The 24437-nt window shown below is 45.1% G+C and overlaps 1 protein-coding gene, 1 long non-coding RNA gene and 1 pseudogene across 3 annotated transcripts in view; 1 reads left to right on the top strand and 2 right to left on the bottom strand.

Moving 5' to 3' along the window:
• Positions 1–15524: 15524 nt before the first annotated feature.
• On the bottom strand, positions 15525–16247 carry LOC138260714 (histone H2A type 2-C-like; annotated as a pseudogene).
• Positions 16248–17699: 1452 nt separating this feature from the next.
• Positions 17700–23008, bottom strand: LOC138261174 (uncharacterized). The gene is made up of 2 exons (XR_011199048.1): positions 22871–23008; positions 17700–17930 (listed from the first exon to the last, which is right to left on the bottom strand). It is a non-coding gene; the product is annotated as an uncharacterized lncRNA (long non-coding RNA).
• Positions 22834–24437, top strand: part of PDPK1 (3-phosphoinositide dependent protein kinase 1) — a 297914-nt gene continuing 296310 nt past the window's right edge. Inside the window, exon 1 of one of the 2 annotated variants that reach the window (XM_069209886.1) lies at positions 22834–23313. The gene's annotated coding sequence lies outside the window, so the exon portion shown is untranslated. The remainder of the gene's footprint in view (positions 23314–24437) is intronic. The other variant, XM_069209887.1, reaches the window with a different exon arrangement.

The following is a 24437-nucleotide window of genomic DNA, read 5'->3' as shown; positions in this document are numbered from 1 at the left end:
GAGGGTAAGGGTAGGGGTATGTGATGGCATGCAGGTGGGGGGGGTGATAGTAATAGAGATTTGACTTACTAGAGTCCAGTCCTGCTCCTACTCCTGCCAGGCACTCGGGATGCATGATTGCCAAGACTTGCTCCTCCCATGTTGTTAGTTGTGGGGGAGGAGGTGGGGGTCCACCGCCAGTCCCCTGTACAGCTAGTTGGTGTCTTGCTGCCATGGAACGCACCGTCCCCGTAGCCCGTTCCACCTCTTCCTGATGTCATCCCTTGTTCAGGGGGGCTGTCCCACGGCGTTGACCCTGTCCACGATTCTCCACCATAGCTCCATCTTCCTAGCAATGGATGTCTGCTGCACCTGTCCTGTGATCCAGATAGCTGTGGCTCTACCCGGATGATTTCCTCCACCATGACCCTTAGCTCCTCCTCTGAGAGCCTGGGGTGTCGTTGTGGTGCCATGGGTGTAGTGTGAGTGGTGTGGGTGAGGGTGTGTAGGGTGATGTGTTGGGGTGTGTGCTGTCAGGCGTGTGGATGGTGTGTAGGTGATGGTGGTGTGTGGCTGTGGACTTGTCTGTGGTCTTGCTATCTCTCTTGTGGCACTTGTTTGTATTCGTAAAGGGTTTTGGGTAATGTGTGTGTTTTATAGTGGTGTGGGTGTCGTGTGTGAATGGGTGTCAGGTGTGTGTAGATTGAATTGTCCAATGTGGTGTTGTTTTGTATGTGTGTGTATTTTGAGCGTGGCGGAATGTACCTCCAATGGTTTACAGCCATTGAATGTCCTCCGTGGTGATTCGTGGGTCATAATGTTGTGGGCATATTTCTATTGGCGTAACGGTGTGGGTTTGGATACCGCCAGTTTATCACTGACCTTTGGGCTGGCGGACTTGTGTTTGTGGCTATATAGTGATGGATTGCTATGTGTGTGTTATAATATGGGTGGCGGTGATCCACTGCGGCGGTGGTATGTTGGCGGCAGCCAGCATGGCGGTAAAATGTCATAATGAGGTCCTATATGCCAACGGGATTGTCGGGAAATCAGAAGCTCATTCGCCCCTCAATCTAAATGACCAAGCTACACCTCTGATCCCGAGAGCGGGACGCTTTCGGAAAACTTGCAATTACTTTACCAAAGACTATGACCGTGCGTGAAAATTATGGGCGCAGATTAGTGTTCGAGTGAAAAATCACGGGACAGTGCCGCCCTCTAATGGACACTTTTGATAAAGCAAGGCGCTTCGCTGAACTAGTATTCCCGGTTGACACATAACTTTCCACAGCCACAAAGTGCTCATAGCCACAACATGACAGTTTCATACCACGGCTTAGCTAGCCTCCGGGGTGACAACGTCATTGATGTTGTGTTGCATCCGTGAGGACTCGTTAAGTACTGCATCTCGCGCACAGTCTCAGCAGATAATCATCCTGGAGACAAGAAAAACAAAATCCCCTAAAACTGTGTCAGAGACGGTATCATCGTGAAAGATGAGCGTAATGCAGCGCGCGACGACCGGTGAGGTGTTGGTGGCTGTCCGTGCAGTGCATGCGTTACTATCAAACGCACACGGCCACTCATGTTTTCAACAAATGATTTTCAGTGGGAACATTTGCTCAGATGTGGGGCCCGAGTCTCAGAGACTCCTGGGAGCATCAGTGAATAGTTGGTAGCCCAGAATACTTAATGGCGGCTCAGACTGAGTAAAGCATTGTTTTTTTGGTTTTTTTTAGTTAAATTTCCTAAGTGCAGTGGGTCCCACAAGACTCAAGCTTATCCCCACTGATGAGGCCGAACAAAGGAAGAAAATGGTCAGAACTGCTTGTGCGCCCACTCAGGGGGTCACTGACATGGTCGTTTGCCCTGGACTGTTCCCAATGGAGAAAGACAGACGATGATTTGCAAAAGGGTGGTCTACGTTTGAAGTGGCACATTGGGAAAAATAATGCACTGGGATGAAGCCCAGAGAAATAACCCGTTTTAGGTGAGCGAGCTCATGTATGGGTAAGCGATTGTATTGACGCTTACTGTGCATGATATTGTTTGGTCCTTCTTGTTTAGTTTCATTTAGTGCGCAGGTCAGTGAGTGATGTCATCGGCAACTGTTGAGTGTACAAGCACACTGTGTAAGAGGCATTTATGTTTCTGTTGGGTTTGCCCCTTAAAACATTACACAACATAGTTCCCACAGTACATGAAGAGGTGTCTGTGAGGCTTTTTAAATACAAGTTGTGTACAATTAATGGACACCATGGTAAATCAGAAACCACAGATGTTATAGATGTTATATAGGTCCCTCTGTTGTGTGTCAAAGTGGATGTGAATACATTCATGCCTTCCCGGAGTGCCTCAGCGTGGTGGTTGCCATGTTACTGGTGTCCCCACTGATCTTTTGCATGAACCCTTGGCACAGTTTAGCACAAAGCATGGTAGTTTCATCTCTACTGACTGGGATGACCAGGCCTAGCTGGTTGTTGATGAAGCTCGGTAGACATTCCAGTGCTTAATTTGTAAATAAAAACGTGCCGGTGCCCAAAGCGCCCCTGTTAAACAAGCGGCTGCTGCAATTAAATAAATGTGCGAGCACGGAATACAGAGACAGCGTGATCCTAAAGCCATCTCGGGCCCCTTCAATCTATTTACAGCCACTCCCTGCCCCTTCAGCTCACTCTAGCAGCTTTCTTTCTCCCTTCCTTACGCTTTTTCGTTTTTCTATCCCTCGGGCTTTCCCATATGTGTCTTTTGCTCGCAGCAAATGCTTGAGGCAGAAGAATAAGTTCCGCACCGGAAACAACAAGTACAAATTAAGCACTGAGACATTCCCAGACAGCAAAGCGCCTGAACATTCTTTTCCTGGGTGCCTTTTCCTTGTTTCAGTGTCTCACCAGAGTGTTGTGTGCAGGTTAGGAGTTGAATCTGGATCACGTTAAGCTCTTATCTCAAATTCTCACCACATCTATGGTCCATAGCAACCCACCTCGTGTAAGCATGTGAGTGGGAATGTTGTGTGTGTTTTTCACTTCAGTGGCAATGGTTGTTATGTTGCTGTTGTATCCGTTTGGGGGTGTACTCGTCACTTGATTTGTGTAGCTTCATGTTGCATTATTCCTTACATTCCATGTAAATGTATCTTGCTCAGTCAAACCACATTTAGCCATCCAACGTTTCTTTTCTCCACATCTGGTAGTGAGTCACTTTGCTGCCACTTTGCATGTTTGCTTCAGTATTAATCAGTCTTCAAAAAACTGTGCTTTGCTCAAATCAGATGGTTCAGATATATAAAAAAAAAATATTTCAGGTTTATTTTGTGGTTGCTCAATCGCAGTCTTTGCTTAACCTTGCCTCAAACCTACCTGTGTACCAGCCACAATATTTTCGTATTCATCCCATTATTGCAGACAAATTAGGATCCATTTTATAGAAGTTTTAAAGTTTGCTTGAATCGTTTCACCTGTTGGATAATTCACCTTAGTTTAATCCCCATTTATATATAAAACGCGCAGAGAAAGGTGGGTTCAGTGTTGAGTGTATGTAGTGTTGAGGTTGTGGCGAGATTATCTTTTGATGGTCAAGAATTAGGTTTGCATCCAGAAGTTTGAGGTCAATGGGAACACCCCTGTGTGCTCCCAGGTGGGGTTCGAGTCTGCTCCTCATCTACATGATGTGCTAGGTAAGATGTCCACTGATTAACCCTTGATATCTACTTAGATCTTACAAAGCACTAAGAAGACGTTTTTATTTTGGTTACCAAGGTAGCAACAGATATAAACACCTCCTGTTGGCCTCCCAAGTCTACCACTATGGTGACAGGAGAAGAGATACTAAATTAATTTGCTTTCTCGCGTACAGCAGAAGACTCATAAAGGGTTTTCATCTACAACGTCAATTCATGAAAAATAAAAATCAGCTTTTCTGTATGAAGGAGGGTGCAGTGGGGAGCTACATTTCAAAAGACCAGACATTCACAAATCACGTTAAGTGGTTTTATTAATGAGATATGTAATGTCTGGACCCTACCAATCAACTGAGGTGCCATTAAGCTAGGAGGGTTCGTGCCACATAGGAGCTCACAACAGATAGTTCTTAGAATAGAAGACTCTGATTTTATTTAGTTTAATCTTTTAAAGCCAGTGGGAAAAAGAGATACGTATTTCCTGCTTTCCTTTCCGAAACGTGTTTTAAGCCAAAAGCTGGTTCTTCCTCAGGATCTAATCGAACTGCATGAGATCAAAAGGAGTCATATTGAGCTGCACTTGTTTTTAATCCTTAAGAAGCATTGATTAAGCACCAGTAGGATCCAAATTACCTGTTAGTTTAAAAATAAGCTAAAAAGAAATTCTGGCTGGAAAGAATACAGTTAACGTCAATCCCAACTGTACTTCTGCCATATAGGAAGACCGCTAGCAAGCAAGCCTTCCCCGAAACAAACATTGACTGAGCAGCGGAGAGACACTTGCAAGTTCTACAGGCAAGGCTGGGAAGAACTTTCTGGAACCAGATGTGGGGGTAGACAGGATTTCAGCCCCACTTTAAAAGCTGGCACTAGGTATAAATATCAGATCTCCTGAACCACCTATGCAGTACACTCCTGAACATGTAGAAGACTTCAGAACGACCACTTTGTACTCTAGAGGAGTGCCCTACTGCCTGAAGCCTGCCTTGTTCTCCATAGGCCTGCCCTGCTGCTATCAGAGAACTGCCTTGCTCCCCAGAGGACTGTCCTGCTGCTTTGCTACTTGAAGAAGAGAGGACTATCTCCTTAAACCCAGGACTACCAGAGCGACTTCAAGGGGTGGTTGGCTGGCCTCCTGGGTGAGCTTCATTATCTCCAGAGACCTTGAGTCCTGTTCCTGGCTTGAATGTAGTGAGTCCTAACACCCCCAGGTGGTGCCAACCAGGTCCTGAACTCTAGGAACTGGTGTTAGAGGTGCTGCTTGTGCCTAACCCTAAAAATTGGGGCTTCAAACACTTTTCACCAAAAAGTGCCAGAAGAACCAACAGAAGACTGGGACCTACCTGCCAACTGATCTGCTCAAGGTGTATGACCAGGGAGCCTAGCTTCACAGTACCTCCTGCTACACCTTTCTCTGCAGCAGCAAATCCTGTTCAACTTTCTCTCCAAGCAACCATATCTGGCCTTGTGAAGGCCTCTTCAGCAAAACTTGTAGCTTTGTCCCGCTGGAGGTTTTCACCTTCCCAAAAGTCTGAAGGTGAAAATCTTCACTGGGCTTGACAGCGACAGGCTCCACATAAAAGACGATGACCTCCTAGGCCTAGAAATTCGGCTTCATCCACTTGGAGAATTTTCCTCACCATCGTCAACAGCTTCACAGAGACCTCATCCAGTGCTCCCCTGCGATGACTACTCCTCCTAGGACACAGCCTGCTGCCTTGCTCCTCTGAACTCTACATTCTCCTGGACTTTTCTGCACATTTTCTTCTAAGTCCTAAGGTAAGCCAAGACCTGGCTCAATCCACCTCTTGCATCTGAACCACGATCCATCGGGGTTAGCCTTAACCTTTGATTTTGCCCCGGTGTAGTTCGACCAGATACCTGCAGCTGGCGCTTTGATCTTTTACATGCTGGATTTCACTAAAAACGTTAAAAATTCATAACTTCGGTACTACTGATTGGATTTAATTCATTTTTGTGTAATTGTATGCACTATAATTTACTCTATTTGTCTAAATTGGTATGGGATTTTTCTTGTATTGTGTTTTCATTTATCACTGTTTGTGTGCTGCAAAAATACTTTATGTATTGCCTCTAAGTTAAGCATGATTGCTTTTGCGACAAGCTACCACAGGGTTAATTTAAGCACGGGTTAATTTAGTGACTTTTGTGGCACACCCTGACAAAGAATGTGGCTGGTGCTTGAGAAGCAATATCACTCCCTCAACCAAAACCCTATATCTTGCAAATATAACAAACACAATGCGTATGTAGTCTGGGTGAAACAACAGCCTGATTTTCTCATTCGTATCACCATCAAATCTCATAACGCAATTAAAACCATTATTTGTCAGAGTGAACCATACTATTTTTAATGCTGTTTTCTTACGGATTAGAGTTTGTTAATTTAGTTCCAAGTGGTTTTCATAAATTTGAGTAATCGTAACACTACCTGCAGGTGATCGTCCTTGAGAAAATGAAACAGAAAATGACTGACTGGTTCACACAGCCTCTTTCTATGCTCAAATAAAGGTACTGGGCAAACATAAAGAATATGCACCAAAGTTTCAGACTTACATGCTACACCAAATTGGCAAAAAATCTTATGCTGTTGATAGGTTAAACCATAGGAGCATCAGTTTGCATTTATATATGGCTGGAAATGTGTCACCAATGTGGCTTTGCAGGACCTTTCAGTAGTCCCCGGGATAATTTCCTAAGTGTTCCTATAGCATACAGAAGTCTGATTTTCTGTCCCTTTACATCACTGATATCCCGGCACTGAGATATCCCTATCCCATCCCTCAATTATCAAAAATGAGAAGCTTCGAGCAAATGACCATAACGTTCCAATTGTTTTCTTAAACCTGCAATTACCATTGTTTGGAAACTGTGCTTTAAGTAAGGTCCCTAACTTCTTAGAATTGAGCATAAAGAAAACACATCACATCTGAAGAAAAATCCTGGCTATACTAGTTAAACTAGTTAAACTCCCTGAGTGAGCTTTCCGATTGGAAACATCAGATCTTAGAAAAAAAAACAGCCATCACCTAGCAGCCTTCTGGGAAGCATTTCCATCCTTAATTAGCAAGTAAAAGGGAAACTGGAGCTAAGCTCCACGAGTCCCAATGTTCCAGATATCATCCACCCATTTATTTATCACTCATTATAAAATATTTTTTGTTGTTATATCTAGAATTGTAAAATGAAGGACCCTAAGGATGGAATGAAGGTCGCAAGAAAGAAAAATGAAACATCTCCATGTTACATCTATTTTGGTGAAGAAAACGTACACACTCGCACACCTTCCCCCCCCCCTCAACTAAGCCTTCCCTTTTGGAGTACAAAGCAGCAGTTTTACTTGATCATGAGTGTGTGCCATAAAAACCCCATGATGTAATATTATTCGAACACATCTCATAAAATGCATATTGTTGACAGAAAATAGGTAACTAAGAGACCAGTGGCTATGATCAGTTGGCTTAAGGGATTTAGTTCCATATTAGCCTGTTACCTTCAAACAGTTTCCAGGCTTAACTTGCAAAATAAGCTACTCATGTAGGTGCGCATGCCTTCTTCTGCTTATCCACCAGATATGGACTATGTGTAGGATCCTCAGGTTGAACGTCTCTCTCTTTGTTGTCATTATGACCTGGATATTAGTACCATTTTCCTGATTGCTGGTATACCCACCTAGCTGTGTCTACTTTGGAAAAATTAAGAGGGCATTACTCTTACACAGGATGTGCAGGCTATTGTAGTAAGGCCACCTGAAATTGGCTGCTATGCTGCCCTGATTAGCCCTTTTGAATGTCTCTGGATGTGTTAATGAATGTCCCTTGCATGATAAATGGTTGTGTTCCCCTGTTACGAATGCCTGACTGCATGTAGCTGATATCTTGACTCGTGTTTTTGGCCCTGGCATCAAGCCAAGCAAGTGTGTGTGCTGAAGCCTAGGCCTCTCGGTACGAGTAGGTCTTGGACTTGTTCTGTGTCCTGGAAGGGCGCACCAAGCATAACTTCATCTCTAAGCAGGGGACCTTTTATTTGACTCACTAGAGTGGAGGCCTACTGGCCCACTGCTGTTGATGTTGTGGCCTGCATGATGCCTGCAGGGTGTGTCCTAATGAACCAGAGTAATGTAGGCCAGTGGGATTGATTTTAGATATCCCTGGGATGGTCTTGTACAAGATAAAGGCGAGGAGCCTGCTTCCAGGCAGTGGACGTGTATTGCTCACATTCCTTTAACTGGAGGAAGGAGACCTAGACACTGACTGAAGGAAAAGGAGAGAGGGCTCCTTTAGATATCCTACAAGGCCTTTTGTAATCAAGAAGCTGTTGTAGGAGCCCTTTAGGACCGAGCTCGGACACCTTTATTTTAGCATTAGGCCCGTGGTCTGTGCCTTTTACATTCATATACATTTTATTCACTTTCATTTTTTTAGCCAAGCCTGCTTTTAGAAAGTTATTTTTATATTTTAATCTGTTGCCTCGTTCTACAAAGACAAAGTTCTCGCTGCACATTTGAGCAGCCATTGTGCAACGTGCACTGTGTGCCTTGTCCAAGGCTGCCATGTATGATACATGATATGCCAACTCGTATTGCCAGTCCAGGAGCCACCTCCTATCCACAAGACACCTCATTACGTCAGGCTGGTTCTCTGAACTCTGTATGGGTTATTATATAAACAACATATAGGCCTAAAGAGGGCATTCCGATCATGATTGGCCTGGGACACATGCCGTACTACAGACAGCTTAGAATCCAGAACACTGACATTTGGTGGATGGTAAGGGTGAAGGGTAGGACTGCAGACTCTGTTGTGACAGGAGGAGAAATCACTAGGCGAGGCATCCCATTTTGTCTTTCCCTGAATGCTCCTTTTGTTGGGCTTATGACAGCATTGTGCAGAACTCTCATACCTCTCTGTTACACTTCCAAGGGTATTCCAAGTTGGAGAAGAAAGCAGTTGTGAGGAGTATCACTCTACACAAAGGTTGTGCATGGTGAACACCCTGGAAATGACTCTTGAAAGCAAAATCACACTAAAACAGTACTACAGTTTCAAACAGTGGAACCATGTCTTCTGGCTGCCAGTTGTGTATAAATGAAAGATCCACTACCACACTTTTGTGTCCCTGTTCCAAGTCCTCTGTGGCCAAGAAAGAGTATGCAAAAATGTGCCATTTTCATTTATTGCTGGTGGACATTTTGTCATCTGCGCTGCAGCACCTAATTAAACAGCACTGCAACTGGAGTTGGCAAAAAGCCAGCGGGCAGGGTAGGGAGGAGAGGGATGTACAGGGGGCACCTCTCCCCAGTAAAAAAGGCAATCACTGATAGGAAAACACTAGTGTTGAGTGTGTTGATGTGTGCCCTGCAGTGACGTGAATGCAAATCCCAAGAAGGGGAGTGCTCCGCAGAGTAATCAGAGGGCTGCTGTGCAACCTGGGCTGGAGCCTAGCACATAGGCAGTCTCCCGGTGGCAAGGGGCGCCATTATAATGCTTCATTACTTTCTGGAGACGCTGTTTTTCTGTCATTAAGCACCTAGAAGACTGCCTGCTGGCTGAGAGAGGAAAGGAGCCAGCCTACCCTGCAGGAGGACACAGTCCATGATGGAAGGACGTGCACCATGTCCCAGGTGGCTATGGGCATCCGGAAGCGCAAACTGCTAGAGTGATCTGGGAGGACCCAAGCATCATTGGGGCACCAGACTCTCTTCATGATTCCAAAATGGAAACCACTACTTTCTGATGAAATAATTGTCGAAGCCCAGTGAGGGCTATAACTGCATGTTAGCCAGCCAGTGCCTGGGCTGTTTCTCCATAAACTTGAGCAGCTCATGTGTGGTTGCCATTGCCAAAGTTGTGACTGACTCATGCGTGGCTGTAATTATTGAAGCTATGACTGGCCCATGTAGAGCTTCAACTACAGTTGTTGTGACTTGCCCATGTGGGACTGCAGCTGCCAGGTGTCACAAGACCTTGTTGAGGCCTTTTTCTGTGGTCCATCCAGCCCCTGTGTGGGCACCAACAGCCAACTTGAGAGGACTGATGAATGATACCCATGACCCAGTTTAGGTGGGACAACACCATCTCAGGACTGTTACTTCTTGCACCAGTTACAATGAACACTGTCCAGCTACAAAGGTGAGGGGTTCACCAGATCTGTCTGCAAGTATACCACTTCTCCTCAGAATTAAGTGGGCATGCCCCAGAGTACCAACCAGCCCTAGTGGGACACTGAGAGGATTGATTCTCCCATTAAGGGGCAAGAAACTAATACTGAGCTCACATAAAGTTTGGCAGTGCCTGAACTGAACATGTGCTAAATTCACATTAAGGACCTCATTACTTGAGGGTTGGTTAATTTCGACCCATGCTTAAACCTAGTTATGCACAGGTCAGAATTACAAGTTTATTTGTATTTAAGGCTTCCGATAGTTATCTGATGCATTAAATATCTTAACCTTTGTTAAATTTCAGCCAGTCGAATATTCGGTATTTACAGAATCATGCAGATCTGGGTTCATTATACACTAAAATCTGCATGTTATGCCCCACATTCTCTTAATAAGTGGTATTTATCACACCCTATAAATAGTGTACTTGTGGTATCATTATTTATCAGGTGAAATAAATAGCACAAGGACTCAATCTGCTCTCCCCTAGACGTGGAGGGAATCACCAAGAACCACAAAGAGTTACCGGACACGTGGAGGCTGAAAAGGTGCAGCAACTACCAAAGTAGACTCATGGGAATCTAACTTTCTTTTTCATTAGTAATGTGCAATTTAGAGTGCCACTGTGTAGTAAGAGTACTTTCTCTCTTTAAAAGTTAATCACTGGGTGTGCATTCAACTTATTGAATTGTTGATTGAGTGTTGAGATTTGAGCTCGAGCATCCCCACACTACCTTCCTTAGAAACCTGCAAAAGCTCGCCCTCAATACCCCAGGAACAAGGAGAGGGTTGTACTTTGCCTAGTTCATAAAATGATAGTAGGACGAGCCCTGTGACATGAGAGGAAAATTACCACAATCACCATGGCTGGAGCCCAGTTGCCCATTTTCCCTTTAAACCCTGAATAGTGTCTGACACCATCCAATGACACTAGGAGCTATGCACATGCTTGAGCCTTTGTGCATGTATTGTCTTTTTGGAAGGTGTCCTCTGCCCATTGACCTGCTTCCCCTTTTGAGCCTGATTATGGGCTTTAGCTACTCTGTGAACATACTTTTGCTGCAGAGCTAACTCTCCAGCCTCAGGTCCCTAGTTAAACCCACCATCTGCCTGGAAACAGTACTTATTTTTTCCCAAAATCTACCAGTTTCGCTAAATAAATTCTATTTTGTGCCTTGCTATTGAAGTCTGGAAAAGGGTTAACTTTGTCGTCCAAAATATTCCTATTCAAGATCTATGAGGACTGAAAATCCAGCCACATAGTACTAGCGAAAGTGGATGCTGAACATAGATTACATAACTATTAGGAAAATTGTTGGCTAATTTCTATTTTTATTTCTCTGAAGTCAAATTATATTCAGGAATTTATCATCTGTGGGACCACCATTAAAAAATCAAAACATTGACTGTGGTGAAGGACCTTTTGGGGGACTGACAACGAAGATCCGCATTTGTCACAGGCAGAGGACGAGGTATTGTGAGTAAATGTCAGACAGAATGCAGCAAGGACTTTGGGCCTGTTAGCGCGTCTGACCTTAATAAGTAAATTTACAAGGAGACGCGAATAAGTCAATGAACCTTTTGACTCGCTTCGAGGTTTTCCCACCATATATCCTGTACATGCATAGATCAATAAACAATGACAATCCATAACATTAGTAATCAAATAAGAGTCAGTAAATGTCACACACCATGACCTTGCAGTCATGAATAACCACACCTTTATGTAAAAGTTAGAATACTTATTTCCCTATATTAACACTGCTAATGTAACGTAGGTTAATCTAAAAATCAATTGATAAACATACTGAAACAATACTGACTGTCCAAAGCGGTGAAAGAATCGCAATCTAATCAAAGCTTGAGCTACTACACATTCTAAGGTTACAGTACAAATTAATTGCTGTGCAAACGATATCACATACATTAAGATTCAGCAAAGAAAAGACATCAGCTGTTATTTCATGTAGTGAACTTCATCAGTGAGGATCTTAACTAACACCAGATTAGAATAGCACGTCTGGACTTCATGCAAAATAATTAAGTCACACAAATTTTGGGAAAACACCTAACTATGGCTCTATTAAAATTAGGGGTTGGTACCTAGAAACAAAAGCAAATAGGCACAGCAAACATCATAAGTGATAGTATACCTCTCATCAATTGGAACAGCAAGCTAAGATAGTATTTGTCATCAGGACATCAGTCTGGTCAGCAAGGCATCAGGATTCAGCATCAAAGTTCAGAAAAGGCAAAGTCTCTCTAAGCAGTAAAGTTAAGCATGTCTCTTCTCAAGACAGAAAAATGGGCAAAAATGGTGCCCTCTTCTCAGTGCAGTCTGGCTAGGTTAGATTTCCTAACACTACTTCCCACCTCCTAATTGGTCAGGGGATAGCATGTTCACACTTTGTCCAATGAGATTAAAACTTCAAATCTACATTTCTACTAGTACATGGTTCACATGTCGGTGATTGGCTCCTTTCCTTCTGTTCTCATCATCCGGCTCATCAGGTAACAATATTGTTGCAGCTTATATTCCAGTCAGAGTCCTCATTATCTTCTCCTGGGAAAGTCAGTCTTACACACATTGAATTAAACATTGTTGCACTAGCAAGTACATGATCTCCTAGCAAGCAGTTCTCATGAGAAAGACTTTTAGCTTCGAGCGCATGGACAGCACAGTCAAAAATCACAATTAAATTCTCTAAGCATCCATTTTATTAAACGCTTAAGCCATGCAGCTTGACATGATGCTGTGCAACTAGGCCAAGACCTGCTAAGTTAAGTTTTACAATTAGTAAAGCTAATACATAATGCATAACCCTCAATGTGACATATTACTACATTACTCAAACATAAGCTCAACATTTTTATATTAATAAGCCATTGATAAGTACACTTTGTGAACATTGGTGGCCACTCACGTGGGCGCACCTTCAAATGTGTGCATTATTTTTCTCTAGGTTATTTCATTTTCTACGCAAATTCAACACTCAAAATTAATGAATATTCATTATTAAAATCAGTGTTAACAGTCGCAACCTGTGATCAGCCAGGAGACATAGGGTGATGCTGTCAGGTCCGTGAGTCATGGAAAGCTTAGCATCCTCTCCATGTCCTACTAAGAATTTGAAATCAGAAGGAAGTAGAAATGGCTGAAGGAAAGTGAAGGAGACAGAATGACTAAGGGGGGGAGGACTTAAAAGAACTGACTGTAGGAGAATGGGTGGGCAGAAAGATGGCAGTAGAGGAGGAAGAAAGGAGGAAGGGAGGGAAGCATATTTCTCTCAAGGTATTTTGACATTCTCAGTGGGGGACATTTTTAACCCATTACATTGTATGGCATGCATGTAGTTATACCCTATTGAATGTGTGAATAAATGGCATAAAAAAGCAGGAGTTGTAGGCGAGCGTCTTTGGTGTTTATATACGGAAAGGCCCGTAGGGAGAGAAAGAGCTGAATGCTAGTGTGGGAGGGATAAAAGTTCAAGAAAGGAGAATGAGGAGAGAAAAGTCTGAGGAAAAAAGCAGCAGCAAAAAGGGTTGAGGTGAAAGGGATACGGGGCATTGGAATCAGTGAGAAGAGACTCTATAAAAGATAGTATGTGAGCACGGAAGGGCTGAGTTGTAAAGGATGTGGACTGAAAGGCCTGGAAGGAAGATTAACGGAGTGATTGTTATCAATTTCTGTGATGTTCACATAGGAGGACCAACTCTACCCACTTTTAAAAATGTGTCCGGCAATTGTGGTGTCTGTCCAGCTGCCCGCACAGAGGCACTACTGGATGCTTATCCTACTTTTTGGTTTCTCTTCACTTTTAATGCTCTCTGTGTGCAAGCTACTCTCACTCAGCCCTTTATGTGCTACAAAAGATGAACCCTTTGTGGCTAAGACAGAGGAGAAGCAGCACAGGAGGAATCCTGCACAACACAGCTTCAGGAGCATGTCAGCTACTGAAAAGCAAATCCTTCTACATGCTGATAAAGTGACCAACATGTGTGAAAGAAAACCATTCTAAAGACACGTCTTTGAAGTATGCGTTTGGTGTTGATTTCTTTTATTTGGTCTGCTTCAAAGTGCTGATATATTGTGATATCAGTGGACAGAGGAACAGGAACACTATGATTTGCCCTGAATTTAACAGGTTGTTAAAGCAGTAGACCAGAGACTGTGTCACACTTCTACTTGATTCAAAGGCTGTGTAAATATACCATGAGACTGGGCACTTCTCCCTTGCCCCAGGTAACATTAGGTCTATTTTTTATCTCCACACTTATTAGCAGTGTTTACTTTGAATGCAAATTCTGCCAATCTTGCCAATAAAGGAGCAGGGGACTAAATTAAAAAGTGATTGTCCAAGAAAACAATATAGCCAAAAGGGAGGCCAGAATTAAACACAGTGGCCCTCATTCTGACCTTGGCGGGCGGCGGAGGCCGCCCGCCAAAGTCCCGCCGTCAGGTTACCGTTCCGCGGTCGAAAGACCGCGGCGGTAATTCTGACTTTCCCGCTGGGCTGGCGGGCGGTCGCCTTCAGACCGCCAGCCAGCCCAGCGGGAAAGAGGCTTCCACGATGAAGCCGGCTCGGAATCGAGCCGGCGGAGTGGAAGCTGTGCGACGGGTGCAGTTGCACCCGTCGCGTATTTCACTGTCTGCGCAGCAGACAGTGAAATACATGTAGGGGCCCTCTTACGGGGGCCCCTGCAATGCCCATGCCAGTGGCATGGGCACTGCAGGGGCCCCCAGGGGCCCCGCGACCCCCCCTACCGCATCCGGATCTCGGCGGTCCGACCGCCGGGATCTGGATGGCGGTAGGGGGGGTCGGAATCCCCGCGGCGGTGCAGCAAGCTGCGCCGCCGCGGAGGATTCAATGGGGCCGCGGTACACTGGCGGGACCCCGCCAGTGGTGCCGGTCCGACCGCGGCTTTACCGCCGCGGTCGGAATCCCCATTGGAGCACCGCCGGCCTGTCGGCGGTGCTCCCGCGGTCCTCCGCCCTGGCGGTCAAAGACCGCCAGGGTCAGAATGACCACCAGTGTCTTCTGAGTGCACCTTTACAACTAGCCCTAGACAACAACTGGGTAGCAGTGAATCTGGTGTCCAGACCAAGGGACTACCTTTTCAAGAGTAATCTCACTATATTTAGTGTGCTGCCCAGGTTTAGAATACTGTGTTTATTTCCGACATATTTAGGTAGAGTGGTAAAGCTGAGATTAGATGTCAAGTTTACCAGCTCTATGGCTAAAATATACATGGCAATACAGCCGATTCAAGCAGGAGATGTATGATTTTTTAAGACAAAATGGCTTTATTTCAGCTGTCTCCCGCCTGAAATTGTCTCTAAGTCAATGGGGGAAATACATTCTCCCGATAAGTATTTAGTTTTTAAATTGCTCTCTTTCCCCTTCTGAAATGTTGCCATGTATGGGCTAAAATGTACCCACAGGACCAAGTCCTATAGTAGCAGGTCCTTGGTTACCGGGCAGTATGTGTGCTAGAAAGTGATACTTACCACTGATGTTTCAAAACTTACTATTTTATTCCATTTGTACACCAAGTTGTTAATTTGTCAAACTGCTCTCTAAAGTTGCAACAGCGAGCACTCAAGGCTTTGTTTATATATGGAGAGATCTCCCAACTAAAAAACAGTATGAATAGTAAATAATAATCAGTCAGTACGCTCAATCTCTTTTATACCTTTTACTAGGGTAATAGAATTAACATTTTTAAATTGACAACGCAACTCATTGCCACTGCAACCGTCTGTTGTGGGCTGTAATATGAAGCGTGTGAAGCGCGTGATCCATTGCCATGCGCTGATATTGTCATGGTATTAGGATGCCAGGTTGGAATCGACTCATCAACTTCGACAGTTGGAGAGGCGAGTTTGATCCTTGGGGACGTATCTTGGTGCGCTCTGCCACTTATAAGGTGGTTTGTAAGTGAGGCTGCGGCGCTTCACTTGCTTGCTTTGCCCCCAGCCTTGTGGCTCTCGGTTTTCTTGGGCAGCAGCACGGCCTGGATGTTTGGCAGGACGCCTCCCTGGGCGATGGTGACTCTGCCCAGCAGCTTGTTGAGCTCCTCGTCGTTGCGGATGGCGGTGGAGCTGGAGGTGCCTGGGGATGATGCGGGTCTTCTTGTTGTCCCGGGCCGCGTTGCCGGCCAGCTTGAGGATCTCGGCCGTCAGGTACTCCAGGACTGCAGCCAGATAGACGGGGGCACCGGCGCCGACCCGCTCGGCGTAGCTTCCCTTTCGGAGCAGCCTGTGCACCCGGCCCACAGGGAACTGCAGTCCGGCTCTGGAAGAGCGTGTCTTGGCCTTAGCGCGGGCCTTGCCACTTTGCTTTTGGCGTCCAGACATCGCGAGCAGCTGCTGTAGGTTCTCACGCTAAGAAGACAGAGAGACCTTTCTAATAAAGAAGTTATTCCTGGCAACACTGTCAACTCGTGGATATTTATTTGGCATTCTACCTCATAATAAACTGGGGACAAGGATAACTGAAGGGTTGGAGTGCCCACCGAAGAGATAACGCAACTTTGAAGAGTGTGCTAGTAACTAACGTGTATTCCTCGACGCTACTGCTACGGCGAGTACATGAAAACTCATTCAAATCTTTATCAAGATAGCACTTTTATAAAGGAATTATAACTGTTGCTCTGACTTGTAATGAATTTTGCAACATGAATAGGACATTTTAGACGAGTATGTAAGGCTAATGCATTCAATCCAGTTAAAATCAGCAATGTTATGAATAGCAATGAGCAAATTATAAGAGAAAAGACTGAGAATGTTCCACTTATGGTGGATGGTGTAAACAAATGTGGTGATATGGCAATCAAAAAGGACCTTTTTGTGACGTTAAAATCGGTAAAGTAAAACTAAATATAATGGGAGATTCAGGTTCCCCTGTCACTACGATTTCTGAAGACACTTTAAAAAAATCTATTGACATATAAAGTGGAAATCTCCTGATATTAGGGTTGTAGCATAAGGCGACTCAGAAATTGAAACCATATATGGAGAAATCTTACAACTGAAAAACAGTATGAATAGTAAATAATAATCAGTCGATAAGCTCAATCTCTTCTATATCTTTTAGTAGGGTAATAGAATGAGAATTAAAAAATGTGCTATGCAACTCATTGCCATGCATCCGTCTGTTGTGGGCTGTAATATGAAGCGTGTGATCCACTGTCATGCGCTGATATTATTGTGATGGTATTAGGATGCCAGGGTGGAATTGAATCATCAACTTTGACAGTTGAAGAGGCGATTTCGATCCTTGGGGACGTGTCTTGGCGGGATCTTCTGCGCTCTTCTTTTTTGTGGTTTTATACAACGTGAACACGACCTGAAGGCATTGGAGTGTTTTGCATGAGTACCAGTTACGTTACACAAGGACTCATTCACTTATTTTTGATCGGCACAGGGAGATTAAGTGATTTGCCCAGAATCACAGGATGTTGAGCCGAGGCCACGACCCGAACCTGGCTTCCCAGCTCCATAGTCAGCAGCTCTAGCCATCAGCCCACATCCTCTCCCCTTTAAACAAAGAAGTTATTCCTGGCCACACTGTCGACTAGTGGATATTTACTTGACGTTTTATCTCATAATACCCCCCCAAACACAAATGCTTTCTGATGCCTGATACAACTGCAAAGCAACAATGGAAAATTGTTCACCCTATGTTTTCCTGGCCAAGCTTAGGTATGGGAGGGTTTGGAGTCTAGAATATGTACATGAGTGCATTTGCAACTCTCAAACCCGGCCTCCAAGCATCACCGATAAGGCCAAAATGAGATATTTACTAGCTAACATGAAGAAAAGTTTCAATTCTATTAAGGACACGGAGATAATGATTATGCAGTTCTTTCTCCACTTTTATTATTACAGCAAGTTCAAAGTTTAAGTAAAAAAACATTGTAATAACACTACAGCCCACATGAGTTCCACAACTTAGTCATGGTAACCATAAACCATTTGCACTAGTGTCCGAGTGTCCATATAAATGTCTGTCAGGCCCAGTCCTTCCTCTTCTTCACTGTAGGAAGTTAAGTTCAAGCTTCCTCAATCCATTTTAGATTTGCCTCCTAGAACATAAGGAAAGTATTCATCATACACCATCTAAACTAATGATTCTAAACAAAACAGCTATGCGCCAATGAATATCAAGATAGAATGAGTCATTATAAAAAACTTTATACATAACACCATAAATGTGGAGAAAAGAATAATACCTGTAAAGATATGGTACTCCTGTATAATTCCACCCACTGTAAATATCTGATCTGCTCCCAGAAAACCAGGGACGGTATACTGTCAAAGTATAGGGAAGGATAATCCTTGTTTCCGTGTCCTTAATAGAATTGAAACTTTACTTCACGTTAGCTAGGAAATTTCGCATTCTGTGTCAGGAGAAGAGGAGAGGATTATGCAGGTTCAAAGCTTACTCACCACCAGTGATGCAGCCTCATGAATAGGCATGAAAATAATTTCTTAAAGGTTGATTCTGTTGACCAGTTGGTCGCATTCAAAATATCTTCCTGTCTACTACCTACATGTATGGCCTTAGAAGCCATTGATCCTCAGGTGAAATGCGCACCAAAAAGTTGGAGATCGAAGCCCGCCTCCATCATAATCCATCAAACCCACCTGGCAATAGTCAGCGAAACAACCGTCCTGTGTAGTTATTTGATAGTAATTAACAGTTGTGTCTCACCTGGTGGCTTTATCTCCTCCCCCATCTCCTCATACGCCTTATGGCATCTCACTACAAACAGTTTAGGAGGACCTTTGAAACTAGGATACAATACTGACCTGATATTTGTTTTGGTCCATCTGGAAATAGCAAACGTGACCCCTTCAGGTGTGAAAACCCATGCCGTGATTTCTAGGGCCCAGACATCCAAAACCCTTTTGCAAGAAATAAGACACAGCAGTATGGCCAGCTTTGCTGAAATCTCCTTCCTGGATAGGAATTGATTATCCTGCCAATCGGAAAGGAGGTAAAGCACTCTATTAACATCACGTAAACCTGAAAACCTGGGTTCTGGGAGCCTAGACAATCTGATGCCTTCCAGAAGCTTATACACCCAGGGGTGTTCCCTCAGAGGGAAATTATTGACAGGAAGGTGAATTGCTGATATGGCTGATCTAAAGCAATTGATAGTGTGATACGCTAATCCAGATTTGCATAGTTCCCCCAGGAAATTGACTAGGAGTGTAACGGAGGCCCCCACGGGACCCACGTGCCTCTCCATACACCAACGGACCCATCGGTTCCAGGCTGATTTATATATCTTTTGGTCATGCCTGGTGCCCAAGGCTGTCTGTTGAGATTGCCAGACTCATCGGAAAGTTTGATGTCCTGCCATTGTCTCCTGAAATCCTTCAGGCCACCAGGTTGAGGTGTCCCTGCATCATCAATGGATGTGGACATCCGGATGGATTCCGAAGGATCTGTAGCGATGAAGTTAGCCTCCATGGCTCCATCCAGTATAGTTCCAGAAGTGTAGGGAACCATGCTTGTGACTTTCAGATTGGGGTGACTAATACCAGAGACGCTTTCTGTCTCTGAACCTGTGTTGCCACTCTGGGGGTCAGAAGAATGGCAGGGAATGCGTAGTCCTGTCCCTGTGTCCAGTTCTGCAGGAAGGCATCCACTGCTTCCGCTCCCAGGTCCAGTCTCCAGCTGAAGTAACTGGGAAGTTGAGCGTTCAACCCGGATGCAAAGAGGTTCACACTGCAGGGTATCCATTGATCCATCAGCGCCTGGAAAATTGAAGGATCCAGTTGCCAGACACTGAAATCCTTGACGTTTCTGGAATTCCAATATGCCACCATGTTATGGTATTCCGCTGTTACTGAGATCTGTTTTTGTAGGCGGTAGTGCCAAAAGTCCTTAGCCAGTTCTGCCAAGGCTCTGGATCGGGTGTCCCCCAGTCTGTTGATATAATGTACCGCTGAGGTGTTGTTCATCCTCAGGAGGATGCAACAGGAGCCCTTGTCCTTGGTCAGGGAAAAGATCACAAACTAAACCGCAAGGAGCTCTAGCCAGCTGATATGTATACTCAACTCTTCCTGCGTTCCACTGACCACCCATGGAGATCTCTCCACATCGGGCTCCCCAACCCAGTCTGCTGGCATCTTATTCCATTATCAGGTCTGGGAGAGAACCGAAGATTGCTCTTCCATGTGGTCTACTCACCACTGAATCTCCGATCTGGCCTCCGGTGATAAATCCACCAGTTCCGAGTACGTGCAGCCTTTCCTCAGATCAGATGCCTTTAGTTGTTGCAGGGCTCTGAAGTGCAGCAGTCCCGGAAAGATAGCCTGAATCAAAAATAACAGTCCAGCAATCCTCGCTAGCTGCCTGAGGGAAATCCTGTGTCTCCTGATCACTTTTGAAAGTTCCTTTCTGATCTTGGAAATTATGCATTCCGGGAGTTTTAATGTAGATGAGTTGGTATCTATTAGGAACCCCAGGAAAATCATGGATTGGGAAGGGGTCAACATTGACTTCTCCCTGTTGATGATTAATTCTAGGTCCTGAAGTAAGGCACTAGTCTAGTTCAGGTGAACCACCAGCTGCCTGCAGGATTGGTCCGTAAGCAGAATATTGTTGAGATATATTATCAGTCTGATGCCTTGTGTTCCTAGCGTCTCCAAGACCGGCTCCAGCCACTTCGTGAAGCACCAAGGGGACGATGAAAGGCCAAACAGCAGACACTGGAACTTGTAGATCTGGTATTTACATTGGAACTGTAGGAAACGACGATGCTGAGGAAAGATGGGGACCGTCAAGTATGCATCCCTGAGGTTCAGATGAATGAGCCAATCGCCCTGCAGGAGGAGGTCTCAAAGGAGGTGAATGCCCTCCATCTTGAAGTGATGATAAACTAGCCACTTGATTAAACTCCCCAAGGTTTATCACTGGGCGGAATCCTTTGTCTTTCTTTTCCACAAGGAAAAGGTTGCTTAGGAAACTCCTTGGATGCAGACTTGGCCGAGTGTTATGGCTGCCTCGGAGAAATGTTCTTGGATCTCAGCTTAGATCAGCTGTGAGTCCTGTAAGGAGAACTGTATTGGGAGCTGTCTCACATTTTGAATTGGAGTGCCATAGAATTCTATGTGGAAACCCTTGACTGTGTCCATCACCCAAGGGTCGGATGTGATCAGCCTTCCAAATGTGTGCAAACAGTCTCCGTCTCCTTCCTAGTTTTAGAGGGGAAAAATGGTTATTGCTTACCATTGGAGCCTCCTGGGGCATTAGCACCTCCTCTGGCAGCACCGTTGGACCTGCCCCTGCTGCCTCCTCGGTTGGGGAAGAAGAAGATTTCCTGCCTGCCATTGTTCCAGCCATTGTTGCAGCTGGCTAGTGCTCTTGAGGGGCCTGGCTGGAAGGCGTGGCCGGAGGAACGACCCCTGCCTCTTCCGGCCCCATAGAAAACCTTTCCCTGAAAAATCTTCTAAATGGAAGATTGCACCTTATTGAGTGCCGAGAAGGTAGCCTTGAACTTCCCTAATTCTTTCACAAAGGATTCCACGAAAAGGTTGCCTTGAGCTATTGGACCTGCTTCGGCAGTAGAGATCTCCCCAATCTTGGGATCAATCTTTGTTAAAAGAGATTGACGTCTCTCTGCGGAAATGGCACAGTTGGCATTTCTAAGCAGGTAGACCACCTGTTGTGCCCAGCCTGATACAATTTTGGTTGGTATTGGTGACCCCGATTGTTTATATAACTCCGCCAACTCGATTATCTTGGTTAGAGGCCCCAACACATCCAGACGCTTGTCCTGGCAAGATCGGCAGGAATGATTGATCCCTTTTTTTTTAGGATCCTGCATATACTTAGCAAATAAAGTACAACGTTTTGGGTCAATGGAGGGAGTGGTTGCCACTTTGTCCTCCAAAGCTGGTCTGGGGCACTCTGCCCGTAAGCAGGCTCTCACTTTCTTGTCCAAGGTGTGACGAAGCTTCCTGGCCACGTATTCGGCCACCTTAGAATCTGGGACCCACACCGAAGACCTAGGATGGTAAATAGCTTTGGGGTCGAACATATCAGTGTCTGTACACAAGGTCAGCCCCCTCGCAAGGGCTCAGCAATTAGTATGTAAAAGCCATAATTTCCTCAGTCTGCCCCTAGTCAGCCTGCTCCACACACCAGTCACTGACCGTATTGGCTCAGAAACGTCATACTGCCGCCAGAGGGCGTTCTTATAACAGACCGTGCCTAAATCTTACTGCGCCAGCAGCGGGATATCAGCTAGGGTTGGTGGGGAGGAACACGATCCCACTAGACCCAGAGGGCTACCGGTCAGGACCATTGCTCCCACACCTGCGAGATACTCGGGAAAGGGTTCGGGATGTAGTGAAAGACATTATTCACAGCAAGGAATAACTGTCGAAAATGTTAAGCATAAAGCGACAATAACACAAGGCACACTCCCTGGCAACCTAACACGGAAAAACGTTAAGAAAGCAAAGGACTTAACTGACTGGTCAGCAGTGAAGTAAGAGGAAGGACTTGACCCAACAAACATTTATGTTATTACTCGGACAGTAATGTGATTGGTTTATGGTTACCATGACTACGTGGTTGGACTCAGGGTGGTTGTACTGTAATTACAATGTTTTTTACTTGAACTTTGAACTTGCTGTAATAATAAAAGTGGCCCTGCATAGAATTTTAGGCACGTGGTGAATTAGTGAACTGCAATTTTAAACACACCTGTTGGCAGCATTACTTGTTTGTATAAAAATATATTTCCCTGCAAAACCAATCTGAACGTATTTAATTAATTCTCAGCAGTGTAGCAATTGTAAATGTGTACCAGTAGACTAGTATATAAGACGACTACACGGTTCGCTTTTCTAATACTGATCCTAAAGGTTAACTTAGCCATTAATCACTCCCATTCCAAGATGCGGATAGTCTTAGGCAGCGTCACACTGGAGGGTTTGTTGGAGGGGGCAACGCGCGCGTGATGCACTGTACAGCTCGTATGGCTCTCGTCGACTAACTACCTACTCGCTGCAGTCCATTGGGTTACATGGAGCAATGCGTTCCTGACGTGGTAAACAGGCCGGGTGGCTCTACTCGTTGGAAGGTTGTTCACCGGAGCCTCGGTGCATTGTACGCAGTGCTGAACCGAGCCTTAGGCGGTGACGCACACCTGACGCGGTGTACGGGTCGGGCGGTTCTAGTTGGCGGAAGTCTGGTCACCATAGCCGCCGATCAAGGGAAGAAATAGTGGAGGGGACAACAAGCAGCGACGCGCCCGTGACGCATTGTACAGGCCGGGTGGCTTTCGTCAGCGGAAGTCTTCTCACAACACCGGTCCTTTTCGTATGGGTCACCGGGGTCTTCCAGCTGCCTAAGCTCGGGACGCTGGTTCGTGAGAGGAGCAGGCAGAAGTCATTAGGTGAAGAGTCGAGAGCCTGTCAGCGGACGGAAGGCCGACTGACCTAGAGGTAATTCTGCCTGAAGGCAGAGCCCGGCGCCCTCAGCGCGTTCCACAAACACACACACATCGGGAAGCTTCGGCCTCCTTCTCCCACCTGCGTACTCCGGCGCAGGCCCTAACTGGTCAGCGGCAGTACTGATGACCCGTAGGTACTCCTCATCGCTTCATGAGACGGCTCTTGACATCTCATGGTCTCTGCCACGGCCCCAAGCCCAGCTCGACGATGGTGATATAAACATTTGTTCTGGGCACTTCCGCAGTGTGGAAGCCCTCCTAACTCTTGTGTTGCCCAGAGTAAAGAGTTACAGTGTGCCTGGGTGACAGCCCCATTCCACCCTGCATTTCTGTCAGGTGGGGCTAAGGAGTGTTTTAAATATAAAGTGCGTGGATGTCGCCAGGTTACCTTAGTCTAACTGCTACTTATTGTATTCTGTCGTTGGACACGTACGACTTGGTAAGAACCCATTACTGGAAGTGCATAATCAGCTAATGGGCGGTGAGTAGAATTGCCATAGGCTGTTAGCTTTTTAAGGCATCCACCGTGTCTCGGCTTGTGCGTACTGGTGCATGTCAACACGGTTAATACCACTGGACTCTTGGTAGAGGTTATTTGAAAACTAGCCCTTCTCATTTAGGCTGCTACAATTTTATTTCGACTGTATTAGCTCTTCCGGTCATAGTTGTTTTTGGTGTTAATGGCCCAGTACAGCAAACGAAAAAAGTGATGGTTGCAAATGCATGAATCAATCATAACAATTTGTGATTGTTATGGAAACATTCTATTATGTTCTGTTTCACTTACTGTGACATTACAGAGAGGTACCAACGGTATACTAATACGTTTATGCATTTCCCAAAAGGGACTGTCCCAATTGAACTGCTGCATCACATCTCCTTTGAGGTGATGCTTTCCATATTAATTACGATGGTTAAGGTTACTTAAACATTTTGATTGTGTTCTCTTTGGAGGGGATATGACCCAGCAGTTAGAGCTGAGACCTATACATATTTGTTTAAAGTAGTTGCTTGTGTGTAATGAAAACTGAAGATTGACCAGAGTATTTACTAGCAGATAAAATGAAATAATTTTTTCCATAAATGTTTGTATTTTTTTTAATTTGATAGTTCAGA

Source organism: Pleurodeles waltl, chromosome 10, assembly GCF_031143425.1.
Source record: "Pleurodeles waltl isolate 20211129_DDA chromosome 10, aPleWal1.hap1.20221129, whole genome shotgun sequence".
Lineage (NCBI taxonomy): Eukaryota > Metazoa > Chordata > Amphibia > Caudata > Salamandridae > Pleurodeles > Pleurodeles waltl.
This window is presented reverse-complemented; position numbering and strand designations above follow the sequence as displayed.